This window comes from Stomoxys calcitrans, chromosome 3 (genome assembly GCF_963082655.1).
Source record: "Stomoxys calcitrans chromosome 3, idStoCalc2.1, whole genome shotgun sequence".
Taxonomy (NCBI): domain Eukaryota; kingdom Metazoa; phylum Arthropoda; class Insecta; order Diptera; family Muscidae; genus Stomoxys; species Stomoxys calcitrans.
The window spans coordinates 143,921,269-143,937,337 of NC_081554.1; the positions used below are offsets into that span (position 1 = coordinate 143,921,269).

Genomic DNA, 16,069 nt, shown 5'->3' on the forward strand with positions numbered 1-16,069 from the left:
TTCACTAAGTTATAATACCCTGTACCACAGTAGTGGTGTAAGGTATAACAAGTAAAAGCGTGCTAAGTTCAGCCGGGCCGAATCTTATATACCCTCCACCATGAATCGCATTTGTCGAGTTCTTTTCCCGGCATCTCTTCTTAGGCAAAAACGGATATAAGAAAAGATTTTCTCCGCTATTAGAGCGATATCAAGATATGGTCCGGTTTGGACCACAATTAAATTATATGTTGGAGACCTTTGTAAAATGTCAGCCAATTCGAAGAAGAATTGCACCCTTTGGGGTCTCAAGAAGTAAAATAGAGAGATCGATTTATATGGGAGCTATATCGGGCTATAGACCGATTCAGACCATAACAAACACGTTTGTTGATGGTCATGAGAGAAACCGTCGTACAAAATTTCAGGCAAATCGGATAATAATTGCGACCTCTAGAGGCTCAAGAAGTCAAGATACCAGATCGGTTTATATGGCAGCTTCGTTCTCAGTTTTAGAATGCTCTAGAGTGATTACAACAGACGGACGGATAGACAGACAGACACACGGACATCGTTAAATCATCTTAGAATTTTACGACGATCCGAAATATATCCACTTTATAGGGTCGGAAATTGATATTTCAATGTGATGCAAACGGGTTGACTAAATGAATATACCCCCTATCCTGCGGTGGTGGGTATAACAAGTGGGTTAAGGGATAAATCATTTCGTTGATGACAGTCTGTAGACAGTCTTGGAGGTTCAAGGTTTGAGGTGACAATTTGAGGAGTTTGTTCGAAATCGGTTCAGATTTAGGTATAGCTCTCATATATATGTTCGTCCGATTAAAAGAAATATTGCACAAATGTGCTCAATTCTGTCAAAATTTTGCAGGAAGAACTTGTTTACGACTCTCAATATTACTGGTGAATTTCATGGAAATCGGCCCAGATTTAGATGTATGCCTAAATTTTGCACAACGCTTTCCTCGACGACTACCACATTATCTGAGAGTTTGCACGAAAACGGTTCAGAGTTAGATATAGCTCCCATATATACAATAGATATAGTTCTATTTGTATCGTAAGTATGGAGATACAAAGACAATTTAAGTTTCATTTTTTTGCCAGTGTTTAATGTGAAAATTAAAGTGCCATGCGAGAAAATATATTTGAAAGCCCGTGAAACGCGGTTTATTGATCATTTTTACTTGTTTTCGATGGATGCACAGATCTCAAATTAATTGATATATACAAGGAGCGGATTAAAAACACGTCCGTATGCAAGTAAGACTCTTCAAATTTTGCACATACTTTTTTTAGAGTCCTGACAAAGGCTATTGAAATTGGAAAATATCGGTTCAGATTTGGATATAGCTCCTATATATATATGTTCGTCCGATTTTGAGAAATTTTGCAATAAGGTGCTCATTTGTTAACCGATTCTCTCGAAATTTGACAGGAAGGATTTTCTAATTACTCCTAATATCACTTGCGAATTTCATAGCAATCTGTCCAGGTTTAGATATAGCTGGTATGGTATTTTCTCTTATCCAGTCTATACCGACCGACTTTTGCCTTTCCTTACAACGATTTCCCCAATGACTTTCGATATAACTGCTAATTATAGTCTGAATCAGTTCACTGATATACAGTATATGATATACAGATATACAGTTCCTCATATAGCTCCCATATAAACCGATCGCCCAATTTTATTTCTTAAGTCCCTATGGGTCGCATTTCTTATCCGATTTAGCTATAATTTTGCGCAATGACATCTACTACGATCTCTCATATGCAAACTAAGTATGTCTCGAATCGGTCCATAATCAGATATAGCTCCAATAACATAACAATTCTTGTCCATTATTCTTGTTTTTGCCTATAAAGCAATACCGGGCAAGATTGATGACATTTAAGATTTTATGGAAATTGTGGCAGCAGATATACTTAGCACGTTGTTGTGATTTCGACAGACAGGCGGACAGAGCTAGATAGTCTTAAAATATCATGGCGTCCAAGAATATCATATATGTACTTTACGGGGTCTTACATCTATATATCGAGGAGTACTAGGAATTTTTCTTTAAAACTGGAATCGAAATTTACAATAGAATATAATTTGCTATGTCTGTGGTTAAGGTGGACATAAATAAATTTGTACTGATTTAAAATAAATGTATGTTTACGAAAATCTGGAAGAGGGACCCTAGCTACGGCAATTTTCATTGGTGTTCTCTATAAACGTACTAGCTGGGCAGGACACGCTCCGCTGCGCCTTCCCACTTTTATTTTATATGAGCCCCATACGGTCACGCCAGGAAATAAGTCCTTTTTGTAGGTGCTTGTACGGCATTCAAGATATTTCGCGCCAATGTGGATATTATATTGGTGATTTTCTCCAAAATAACTTTCATTGGAGCCTTACAATGCTATGATCGGTAAATATGTCCGGTATGGGGGGTGTTTTTCGGCGTAAAGCGAATCCCCATATATCAGATTCGTGCTCTGGTCTCAAATACCTTTCATTTGAGTCTCATATTGTGATTATTGTGACATTTGACTGGTGGCTTTGGAGGTGCGGCGGCCACCGAGATATCTTACCTTAAATAAGGATATAAATTTCTGTATTTAAGATATTATTATAGTTCTCCGAGATCTGGCGTTTTTGAAAATAAGGTAAGGGGAGGGTTCGCCCATTTAAGTTTGGATGTTAAATCTACTCCATTTTCTTGGATTTGGTGGTGGATTGGAGGAACCAAACTCTTTGCACGGAAAGTGTATATCAGATTCATACTCCACACCCAAAAACCACTTTGGAGTTACATATTGCTATATATGTGTGTGGTAAAAAAGGAGTTTATGAGGTGAAGCAAAACTTGGTCATGAAACAGATACAGATTTGTGCCCTTTTTTGCCATAATCCACTAATATGTCCAGTTTGACGGGTATGCAGGGTGGATATCAAATTCGTTTTCTACTATCAAATACCTATTACTTATCGCCATAATAGGCAACATGACCGGTTTGAAGGGAGTTTAGAGGCGGACCCTGAAGTAATATCAAAACATATTTTATAGCTACCCCTTTCGAAAGATCCGCAGGTCCTTCTCCAATGTAAGTGTAAAAAGTGTATTTTACCAAAGACCTTTTATTTCTGTCCTATTCTGTCCTATTCTATCCTGATCACCCTTCATATAATATTTTATATATTTTGTTGCTCAAAAAGTAATTGCGGATTTTTCATATAGTCGGCGTTGACCAATTTTTTCACAGCTTGTGACTCTGTAATTGCATTCTTTCTTCTGTCAGTTATCAGCTGTTACTCTTAGCTTGCTTTAGAAAAAAAGTGTAAAAAAAGTATATTTGATTAATGTTCATTCTAAGTTTTATTAAAAAAGGAATTAAAAATTCCTTTTTTTTTGTGGCAGTATAGGAGAAGGGGATTGCAACCTGGCATGTCCTTTCATTTGAGTACAATATATTCTCGGTCATCCTACATGTCAGTTTGGCTTTGCATTTATTGCGAGGAGACGCTAAGAACCAAACGACAATTTATTTGAGACTTATTGTCGCGATCTACTGTCCTGCGGAACGGTAGGACGTGACCCAAATACTTGAATCCTTATACCAACATTAGATTCGAAAGATACTGTCATGGACCTTTGTTTTAATTGACATATTATCCCAATCAAACTACACGTCCTATTGAAGGGTATTTAGTGGGTGGGCCGGTCCCAGACTCTGTCCCAATTGTGCATACCAGATTCGTTGTCAACTCTCAAAGACCTTTCATTCGATACACGTTTTGTGGCGTTGGACATTTATGCCCGCTTTGGGGGTTGGGGAAGCCTCGTTGACACCTTGAACCAAGTACTTATAACAGATGTATACTCAGCTTTAAAATATTTTTCGTTTGATACCCATATTATCCCAACCGGTAAATATGTCCTGTCGAGGGGTTTTGGGAAGTGGGGAGGCGCCTCAGACACCAAGGAATAAATGTTTATATCAGCATTGGACACTACCTTTAAATAGCTTCCATTTGATATTCATATTGTCCCAATCTGTACATTTGTCCTGCTGGGTGGTTTTGGGAGATGAAGAGGGCCCTCAGGCAAATTTTTGTTTCAGATTTTTATTCTATTTTTAAATACCTTTTATTTTATACACATATTGCTCAAAGCGTTTAAAGTGACTGTTGGGTGGTGTTCTTGGGGGTGAGGGGCCCCCCGACACTTAGGGTAACATTTTAATGCCAAGTTCGTACTCCTCACTTAAATATCTTTCATTTGATACCCATATTGCCCAAAGAAATGTCCTCTTGGGGCTTTTTTGGGGGTAGGGGATCCCCAAAAAATTAAGAGTAGTGCAAATTGTGCACCAAATTCGTACTCTACTCTTAAATACCTTTCATTTGATACCCATGTTGACCCAATCGGAACACATGTCCGTTCGGCTGGGTTTTGGGATGGGGCGTCCCCCCAAGTTATTTGAACCCAAATTTTTTTACCACTTTCGTGTTTTTAGAGTACCATAAAGTGACATAAAAAATTTCGCTTAAATCGGTCCAGGCATCTCCGAGATCTGGCGCTTTTGAAAATTGCGGTAAGGGGGAGGGTCCAAATATGGGAGGAGGGTCCGGTCGGATATCAAAAAATTTATTACCCTGTTCTCACCGGGGGCCTAAACTCTACCATCTGCGAAAATTTCAAGCAAATCGGTTCAGCGATTTTTGAGTCAATACGGAACAGACAAACAAAGCGCAACAATATCATTTTTATACCGTACACCATTACTGTTGTACAAGGTATTATAACTTAGTGAATTAGTTCAGTAACACACAAAAGCAAGAAAGATAATTTGTGTACAAACTATAGGTCGCAATTTTCATCCGATCGTCTTCAAATTTGGTATGGGCGGCCTAGAGACGAAGCCTATTGAAATTGGAAAAAATCGGTTCAGATTTGGATATAGCTCCCATATATATGTTCGTCCGATTTGCAGTAATAATGCAATAAAATGGTCATTTATTACCCGATTCTCTCGAAATTTGTCAGGAAGGATTTTCTAATGACTCTCGACACTACTGGTGAATTTAATGGAAATCAGTTCTGTATTAGTTATAGTTCCCATATATATGTTCGTCAGATTTTGTGTAATTTGCAAAAATTTTGTCATCTGTCAACCGTAGTTATTACAGTTTGAACATATTTTTGCTCGTCGAGGTCCATCAAAAATGGTTCAGAATTGGATATAGCTCCCACATTGTACTTATAGGCCAGGCCCTGATGATGTATCACCGGTTAAGTTACAAGTGTGTCTGATGGATTGGTTCCTTGGCTTAAGGAGATATACTCTGATTTTATCAGCACCTGAGGGACGGAAGGACACGAAGGTCATTTTCATTCCGAAAGCACCCAAACCTTACCACACGAAGGTGAAAGATTTTCGTCCTATTAGTCTGTCATCCTTTATGCTGAAAACTCTAGAGAGGTTGATAGAAACATATTTTAGGTCAAAGATCCCTGGAGATTACCTGCCGCGGCAGCAGCATGCATATAGTAAAGGCAAACCCACTGAAACATCGCTTCACGACCTAGTCGGCTGCATAATGGGTGCAAAACCGACGTCAATCATGAAGGAGTTGGATTTTCTAGCCATCAACTCTAATGTAAAAAAGTTTATTAATACCTTACTTACTAAAAGATGCACTACAGTAGGCTTGGGATCTGTGGATCTAAAAAGATGGGTCAGCAGAGAAAGACCTAAAGGAGATGTTCTGTGTCCTCTACTTTGGAACGTAGCAATTAACAATATATTATTCTCTCTGGAAGAAAGAGGTGTAAAAGGTTGTCGCGTATGCGGATGACGTGACAATTGCGGTTAGGGGAAAAATTCCCAGCTTTCTAAGAGATATACTTCAGGAAGCTCTACGTGCAACAGCAAAATAGACCACCGAAAGTGGTCTAACCATAAATCCGTGCTAGACAGAAGTAGTTCTTTTTAGCAGGAGAGACAAGTTGCCTACAGTGGCACTTGTCTCTTTGGGAGGAGAGAATGTTTCATTTACAGATAGCGCAAAATACCTGGGTGTTTTGCTGGATAGGAAATTGAACTTCAAATCCAACATTATGAAAAGGGCAAGAAAGGCAAATCTTGCCCTATACACCTGCGGGAGAGCCATTGGCAAAAGTTGGGGCTTAGACCGCGTGCCATGCATTGGGTATATATTGCAGTTGTCAGACCTATAATGCTTTAGGGTGTTGTGCTCTGGTGGACGGTGCTTCAAAAGTCAACCTATTTCTCAATACTCAACTGGATTCAAAAGATGGCATGCTTGTGCATCACAGCCACACTGATGACGACACCATTTGATATACTGAATTTAATGCTACATCGTATGCCTCTGGACATTGTGGCTAGACAAATTGCTGCGACCACTGCCGTGAGGCTAAGGGGAGCCTTCTATATGGTCATGTGGCGGCTGCGGACATTGTTTTAACCATGATACAATATCCGAAGTTCCAGGCAGTATGGATTACACCCTACCTGAGCCGCTTTTTGATAAAAAGTACTGTACCAATATTCCTGATAGAATCGATTGGACGGTGAACACCAGGTGGGCTTTGGGGTGTACTCTACAGATCTAGAACTGGTCATATCGAAAAGGTTACCCGACCACTGCAGTGTGCATCTAGCGGAGATCCTTACAATTAAAGAAGTGCTGGAATGGCTAAGACAGAATGTCATAACAACGATTGGCATAAATATCTTCTCAGTTAGCCAGGCAACCACTAAATCCTTGGAGAACGTATTTCAGAACACAAAAAACGCCTTCGACTGTCGCAGAAGTCTTAAAAAGATGACTGAACAGTTTAAAATTCACCTGTTCTGGGTGCCGGTTCACAAAGATATTCCAGGGATACTTGAATCTGTGCGTATGTCTCTAGCAACATGTAAGATAAATTTATAGGACCAGGCCCGAAGTACAACAAATGATAGATGGTCACAAAGCGGGGGCTGAGAGCATTAAAAAACTATGTGGCCTAATCCAGACTTGAATGGGTCTACGGATTTGTTGTCACTGGTTAGAACAGAAGTCTCAGTCATTGTGTCAGTCATGACAGGTCACTGTCTAATCGGAAAACATGCTAATAGACTGAAGGTTGCCAACAATGACTTATGAAGAAGCTGTGAGGACATCGAAGATGAAGAGACACACCTTATCTGTGTATTTCCCGCACTAGGAGCTCCATTTAAGATTCCCATTTCTTTGAAAACCTGTCTGATTTAGCGGATATGAACATTCGCAAGTTGTTGAGCTTTTTAATTCGATCTGAATGGTTCGACGGTAGGAACTAGAAGGCATCCTTCTTCTTCCTCTGTTCCTGTGGTACCACAATGGACTAAGACGTACATGTGCGTCTGATGGCAGACTGCCACTTAAACCTAACCTAAGCAGAACACTATTTGCAAAATTTTAGCTAAATCGGACAAAAATGTTGGCTTTAAGGGGCTCAAGAAGTCTAATTGGGAGATGGGTTTATATGGGAGCTATATCAAGTTATAGATTGATTGAACCGTTGTTGGCAGTCATAACAATACACTATCTGCAAATTTTAGCCTTATCGGACAAAAATCGCGACTTCCAGGGTCTCAAGAAGTCAAATAGGGAGATGGGTTTATATGGGAGCTATATCCAAATCTGAGCCGATATGACCCATTTGCAATACCCAACGATCTACAACAATAGTTAGTATCTGTGCAAAATTTCAAGCTGCTAATTTTACGCGTTTGACAGCTGTCATGATTTCAACAGACAAGCGGACGGACGGACAAGGCTAGATCCAATTATTGTCTCGATATTTCGAGGTGTTACAAACGGTGGTGGTATAAAAAGCTTTAAAAAAAACGAAAAATTTTATAACCAAAAAAAACATTTTTCCACTGAGTTACCTTGAAACCGATTTTAAATTAAATGAAGACTTTGATAACCCCATATCTAAGCATCTGCAAGGATTATCTTTCTCAAACATTCATAGGTTGAGCACTTAATCATCTATCCTATTCCGCTAAAATGATTCCATCATCGTATTCGGTGGCCCGGGAAAAGGCACAAAGCCATTCATTGGCGACTGTTTTTGCTGAACTCGTGAACGCTAAACCCAAATGATGTTGTATTTCAAGACTACTGAAGATAGAGTAAAAAAAACAAGTAAAAGCGTGCTAAGTTCGGCCGGGCCGAATCTTATATACCCTCCACCGTGGATCGCATTTGTCGAGTTCTTTTCCCGGCATCTCTTCTTAGGCAAAAAAGGATATAAGAAAAGAGTTGCTCTACTATTAAAACGATATCAAGATATGGTCCGGTTCGGACCACAATTAAATTATATGATGGAGACCTGTGTAAAATTTCGGCCAATTCGTATAAGAATTGCGCCCATTGGGGCTCACGAAGTAAAATAGAGAGAACAATTTATATGGGATCTGTATCGGGCTATAGACCGATTCAGACCATAATAAACACGTTTGTTGATGGTCATGAGAGGATCCGTCGTACAAAATTTCAGGCATATCGGATAATAATTGCGACCTCTAAGGGTCAAGAAGTCAAGATCCCAGATCGGTTTATATGGCAGCCATATCAGGTTATGAACCGACTTGTACTTTATTTGACACAGTTGTTGAAAGTAAAAATAAAATACTTCGTGCAAAATTTCATTCTGATCGGATAAGAATTGCGCACGCTAGAGGCTCAAGAAGTCAAGACCCAAGATCGGTTTATATGGCAGCTATATCAGGTTATGGACCGATTTGAACTATACTTGGCGCAGTTGTTGGATATCATAACAAAATACGTCTTGCAAAATTTCATTCCAATCGGATAAGAATTGCGCACTCTAGAGGCTCAAGAAGTCAAGACCCAAGATCGGTTTATATGGCAGCTATATCAGGTTATAAACCGATTTGAACCATACTTGGCACAATTGGTGGATATAATAACAAAACACGTCGTGCAAAATTTCATTCTGATCGGATAAGAATTGCGCACGCTAGAGGCTCAAGAAGTCAAGACCCAAGATCGGTTTATATGGCAGCTATATCAGGTTATGAACCGATTTGAACTATACTTGACGCAGTTGTTGGATATCATAACAAAACACGTCGTGCAAAATTTCATTTCAATCGGATAAGAATTGCGCACTCTAGAGGATCAAGAAGTCAAGACCCAAGATCGGTTTATATGGCAGCTATATCAAAACATGGACCGATATGGCCCATTTACAATACCAACCGACCTACACTAATAAGAAGTATTTGTGCAAAATTTCAAGCGGCTAGCTTTACTCCTTCGGAAGTTAGCGTGCTTTCGACAGACAGACGGACGGACGGACGGACGGACGGACGGACGGGCGGACGGACGGACGGACGGACGGACGGACGGACAGACGGACGGACATGGCTAGATCGACATAAAATGTCACGACGATCAAGAATATATATACTTTATGGGGTCTCAGACGAATATTTCGAGTAGTTACAAACAGAATGACGAAATTAGTATACCCCCCATCTTATGGTGGAGGGTATAAAAAAAATTTTTTCGAAATTTTTTGTTTTCTAATTTTTATACCCTCCACCATAGGATGGGGGTATACTAATTTCGTCATTCTGTTTGTAACACCTCGAAATATTCGACCCCATAAAGTATATATATTCTTGATCGTCGTGACATTTTATGTCGATCTAGCCATGTCCGTCCGTCTGTCTGTCGAAAGCACGCTAACTTCCGAAGGAGTAAAGCTAGCCGCTTGAAATTTTGCACAAATACTTCTTATTAGTGTAGGTCGGTTGGTATTGTAAATGGGCCATATCGGTCCATGTTTTGATATAGCTGCCATATAAACCGATCTTGGGTCTTGACTTCTTGAGTCTGTAGAGAGCGCAATTCTTATTCAATTGGAATGCAATTTTGCACGAGGTGTTTTGTTATGATATCCAACAACTGTGCCAAGTATGGTTCAAATCGGTCCATAACCTGATATAGCTGCCATATAAACCGATCTTGGGTCTTGACTTCTTGAGCTTCAAGAGTGCGCAATTCTTATCCGATTGGGATGAAATTTTGCACGGCGTGTTTTGTAATGATATCCAACAACTGTGCTAAGTATGATTCAAATCGGTCTATAACCTCATATGGCTGCCATATAAACCGATCTTGGGTCTTGACTTCTTGAGCTTCTTGGGGGTGAAATTCCTATCTGATTTGGCTGAAATTTTGCATGACGTTTTTTATTTTTTCTTTCAACAACTGTGTCAAATAAGGTTTAAATCGGTTCATAACCTGATATATTGTAGCTGCCATATAAACCGATCTGGCATCTTGACTTCTTGAGCCTCTAGAGGTCGCAATTATTAACCAATTTGCCTGAAATTTTGTACGACGGATCCTCTCATGACCATCAACATACGTGTTTATTATGGTCTGAATCGGTCTAAAGCCCGATACAGCTCCCATATAAATCGATCTCTCTATTTAACTTCATGAGCCCCCAAAAGGCGCAATTCTTATTCAAATTGGCTGACATTTTACACAAGTCTCCAAGATATAATTTAATAGTGGTCCAAACCGGACCCTATGTTGATATCGCTCTCATAGCAGAGCAAATCTTTTCTTATATCCTTGTTTGCCCAAGAAGAGATGCCGGGAAAAGAACTCGACAAATGCGATCCATGGTGGAGGGTATATAAGATTCGGCCCGGCCGAAGTTAACACGCTTTTACTTGTTTTCATTATTTTTGGTTAATTTGCTTATTTACCAACGTATTAACTTTATTTTAATGGTTTATACTATGAAAAAATCAAAACAAAAGAAGCCTTTTGTATAAAAAAAAAAAAATAAAAAGTCAACTTTGACTTTAAATTTCTCAATTTTTACTCATTGCACACATTCGTATCGATAATTGCTTAAAATATTAACATACAACTAATCTGCCCACTATTTCCGATGCTTTTGATGTATTAACAAAGATATTTCCTGCTGCATTCCCAATTTTCATAATTCTAAATCTTTGTTTTGGTTGCTCTATAATCAACTGAGCTTGCAAATTCCACCCTTTTCTTATATCAATGATGACATGATGTATTCATAGGAAGCATAAGCAATGGTGAAAAGGTCTAAAAAAATATGTTCAAAATTTTATAAATCTTGATATTTATTTGATAAAACACATAACTTACCTGTGAAAGAATATTCATATGATCAGCCAAAAATTAAAAAGTCTTCAACGTACAGGTACAAGAGTATATTTGGGATAAAAGGGCCTTTTTCCGATACCAACAATTTTTTGATCCAGACAAGTTATATTCCATTCAATTTTAATCTGATAAAAAATAGTAACTGAGTAAACAAGTAATAAAAACTTTCTGTAAACAGCACAGGATAAAGTATACAATTTCTTTAAAAATTACTCTCCGTTATTTCTTCCTGCACAAAAATTCAATAATTATAGTTATTTAAAATCACAAAAAATTTCTGTTTTCAACAGCACACTAAGCCTTAGGATAAATGTGCTTTCAGCACTGTTTTTTGCCCTCAGAAATAATGAAAAATAATCAAATAAAATATATCAAGTTTTACAAAAGATTCTCAACAATTTAATCAAGTGAATAATGTCCGCCGGACTCTCAACATTCCATGGATGACATTACAACATTATTCTGTGGTCTTTTTTTTTTGCGAATTATTTCATTATGGCTTTACATTTTGCCATAATTGTTGTGATGAAATATTTTTTTAAATGACAATATGTGTGATGTCTTGCTGTGACATATCATCTAGAAACTATTCTGATTCTTTGTGTCTTTCGTATGTCTGTCTGTGGGATTGTGTAAATTAATTTAATCATAGGGCGAAAATCCACTGCCATGGCTGAAAAAACAATGACATCTAATGACCCGAAAGTTACGCGACCACCATACATAATGCTGCTGTGCTATTAGCAAAACTATTTGTAGTTTGACTTCAAGCATACTCCTACAAGGGGTTGTATGAATGAGTCTGTGTGGATGTACGAAGGAGACGTAACTTTATTATCCTTCCATTCAAAAACTCGTATTCTCCCACATATCCCTCATACTATGACCATGTTCAATCTGGGCGCTGGCATAGTAGTTGGAAGTCCACATGAATGTGCTGCGTTGCCTCTTTGTATGTGTTGCTTGGGATAGTGTGTGATTTCTCGTCGGATGATGATGTGCTTATAAGGATAATGCTATCCTTATAGTGTCTTTAGAGATATTTTTCTAATGATGCTTACGCTCTCCAGCACATCGCTCAGTGTGTGCTTGGTCTTTTGATTCCGATGCCATTCATCTGCTCCTCCACTCTTGTGGTTTATTGCCTTTATGTGATTATTTTAGAATATCACATCATCATATTTTTCTTTTTATTATATGTGATTAAAATTAATTAATTATTTTTATGGTGATTATTGTGGCCAGATGAAGTCGTGAGAAAAGCAAGCAATGTTAGCTGAAACCAAAAAAAAAAAAATTATGTATAAATATTTGAAGTGGAATAGATATTGATGGAGGAAATCATAAAGGAGTGCATGATAATTCTTAGCGGAAACCCAGTTGGTAATTATCACGTTAATTGAATGTGGAATAAAGACATAAAACAACACAAGAGAAGCATAATTTATGAGGAATGAATGAAGAGTTTCAAAATGGTTTGCAACATGATGGTCGGAGATATGAATGAAAACTATATTCAAGTACTTTAGGTTTGGTATTGGGCTGTGAAGTCGGCCGTTAGGGTTTTAAAGTAGGAGTAGGTGATTTTACTTGGAGTCATCCAATAAAGATGCGGAAATGTTATGGAGCCGCACAAACTTTACTCAATGTTTAATTTTATGACTTCTAATAAGCCCACTGAATTTGGTCGCAATAGTTTCATCTATATCTACAATATATAAATGAATTTGTGTTTGTTTGTTTGTTTTTGGGTTTGTAAATTTGTTTGTTGTGTATAGACTCAAAGACGGCTAAACCGATTTCTTTGAAACTATCACAGATTAAGGGGAGTGGTCCGGAAGGAGCAATAGGCTATATAATTTTTTGATATCACATTGGGGGCGGACCCTCCCCTTACCCAAAAAGCACCAGCCAAAACTAAAAGTGGACCGATTGGGACAATATGGGACTTAAATGAAAGGTATTCAAGAGTAGAGTACGATTTCCATATTCAAAATTGGGTCCAAGTAATAATGGGGCCGCTCCGACCCAAAACCCCCAAAATAGGTATATTGGACGATAATGACAATAGGGGGCTCGAATGAAAGGTCTTCGGAAGTAGATTACGAATATGGTCCGAAAGGAGCAATGGGCTATGTAATTTGTTGATATTGTATGTGGGCGGACCCTGCCCCTTTACCACAAAAAAGCCATGCAAAATCAAAAGTGGACCGATAGGGACAATATGGGTATGCAATGAAAGGCATTGGAGAGTAGAAAGCGAATGTGGTATAAAAACATGGGTTCAACTATTAAAGGGCTCGCCCAATTCCAAAAACTGCCCCAAATAGACATATTGGACGTATATATCAATATAGGACTCAAATGAAAGGTATTCGGGAGTAGACTATAAATCTTATATATAACAAGTAAAAGCGTGCTAAGTTCGGCCGGGCCGAATCTTATATACCCTCCACCGTGGATCGCATTTGTCGAGTTCTTTTCCCGGCATCTCTTCTTAGGCAAAAAAGGATATAAGAAAAGAGTTGCTCTACTATTAAAACGATATCAAGATATGGTCCGGTTCGGACCACAATTAAATTATATGATGGAGACCTGTGTAAAATTTCGGCCAATTCGTATAAGAATTGCGCCCATTGGGGCTCACGAAGTAAAATAGAGAGAACAATTTATATGGGATCTGTATCGGGCTATAGACCGATTCAGACCATAATAAACACGTTTGTTGATGGTCATGAGAGGATCCGTCGTACAAAATTTCAGGCATATCGGATAATAATTGCGACCTCTAAGGGTCAAGAAGTCAAGATCCCAGATCGGTTTATATGGCAGCCATATCAGGTTATGAACCGACTTGTACTTTATTTGACACAGTTGTTGAAAGTAAAAATAAAATACGTCATGCAAAATTTCAGCCAAATCGGATAGGAATTGCGCCCTCTAAAAGCTCAAGAAGTCAAATCCCCAGATCTGTTTATATGACAGCTATATCAGGTTATGGACCGATTTCAACCATACTTGGCACAGTTGTTGGATATCATAACAAAATACTTCGTGCAAAAATTCATTCTGATCGGATAAGAATTGCGCACGCTAGAGGCTCAAGAAGTCAAGACCCAAGATCGGTTTATATGGCAGCTATATCAGGTTATTGACCGATTTGAACTATACTTGGCGCAGTTGTTGGATATCATAACAAAATACGTCTTGCAAAATTTCATTCCAATCGGATAAGAATTGCGCACTCTAGAGGCTCAAGAAGTCAAGACCCAAGATCGGTTTATATGGCAGCTATATCAGGTTATAAACCGATTTGAACCATACTTGGCACAATTGGTGGATATAATAACAAAAGACGTCGTGCAAAATTTCATTCTGATCGGATAAGAATTGCGCACGCTAGAGGCTCAAGAAGTCAAGACCCAAGATCGGTTTATATGGCAGCTATATCAGGTTATGAACCGATTTGAACTATACTTGACGCAGTTGTTGGATATCATAACAAAACACGTCGTGCAAAATTTCATTTCAATCGGATAAGAATTGCGCACTCTAGAGGCTCAAGAAGTCAAGACCCAAGATCGGTTTCTATGACAGCTATATCAGGTTATGGACCGATTTCAACCATACTTGGCACAGTTGTTGGATATCATAACAAAATACTTCGTGCAAAAATTCATTCAAATCGGATAAGAATTGTGCCCTCTAGAGGCTCAAGAAGTCAAGACCCAAGATCGGTTTATATGGCAGCTATATCAGGTTATGAACCGATTTGAACCATACTTGGCACAGTTGTTGGGTATCATAACAAAATACTTCGTGCAAAATTTCATTCTGATCGGATAAGAATTGCGCACGCTAGAGGCTCAAGAAGTCAAGACCCAAGATCGGTTTATATGGCAGCTATATCAGGTTATTGACCGATTTGAACTATACTTGGCGCAGTTGTTGGATATCATAACAAAATACGTCTTGCAAAATTTCATTCCAATCGGATAAGAATTGCGCACTCTAGAGGCTCAAGAAGTCAAGACCCAAGATCGGTTTATATGGCAGCTATATCAGGTTATAAACCGATTTGAACCATACTTGGCACAATTGGTGGATATAATAACAAAACACGTCGTGCAAAATTTCATTCTGATCGGATAAGAATTGCGCACGCTAGAGGCTCAAGAAGTCAAGACCCAAGATCGGTTTATATGGCAGCTATATCAGGTTATGAACCGATTTGAACTATACTTGACGCAGTTGTTGGATATCATAACAAAACACGTCGTGCAAAATTTCATTTCAATCGGATAAGAATTGCGCACTCTAGAGGATCAAGAAGTCAAGACCCAAGATCGGTTTATATGGCAGCTATATCAAAACATGGACCGATATGGCCCATTTACAATACCAACCGACCTACACTAGTAAGAAGTATTTGTGCAAAATTTCAAGCGGCTAGCTTTACTCCTTCGGAAGTTAGCGTGCTTTCGACAGACAGACGGACGGACGGACGGACGGACGGACGGACGGACGGACGGACGGACGGACGGACGGACGGACGGACGGACGGACGGACGGACGGGCGGACGGACGGACGGACGGACGGACGGACGGACAGACGGACGGACATGGCTAGATCGACATAAAATGTCACGACGATCAAGAATATATATACTTTATGGGGTCTCAGACGAATATTTCGAGTAGTTACAAACAGAATGACGAAATTAGTATACCCCCCATCTTATGGTGGAGGGTATAAAAATCAATTTATGTTTGTTTGTTTATTTGTTTGTTTGTTGGATTGTATGTTTGTGTGTTCCTTATAGA

General features: G+C 38.9%; 1 long non-coding RNA gene across 1 annotated transcript; it reads right to left on the reverse strand.

The window, feature by feature from the left end:
• Positions 1 to 10,898: 10,898 nt before the first annotated feature.
• On the reverse strand, positions 10,899 to 11,317 carry LOC131995545 (uncharacterized). Its single transcript, XR_009397499.1, has 2 exons — positions 11,228 to 11,317; positions 10,899 to 11,164 (listed from the first exon to the last, which is right to left on the reverse strand). It is a non-coding gene; the product is annotated as an uncharacterized LOC131995545 (long non-coding RNA).
• Between the last annotated feature and the right edge of the window lie 4,752 nt (positions 11,318 to 16,069).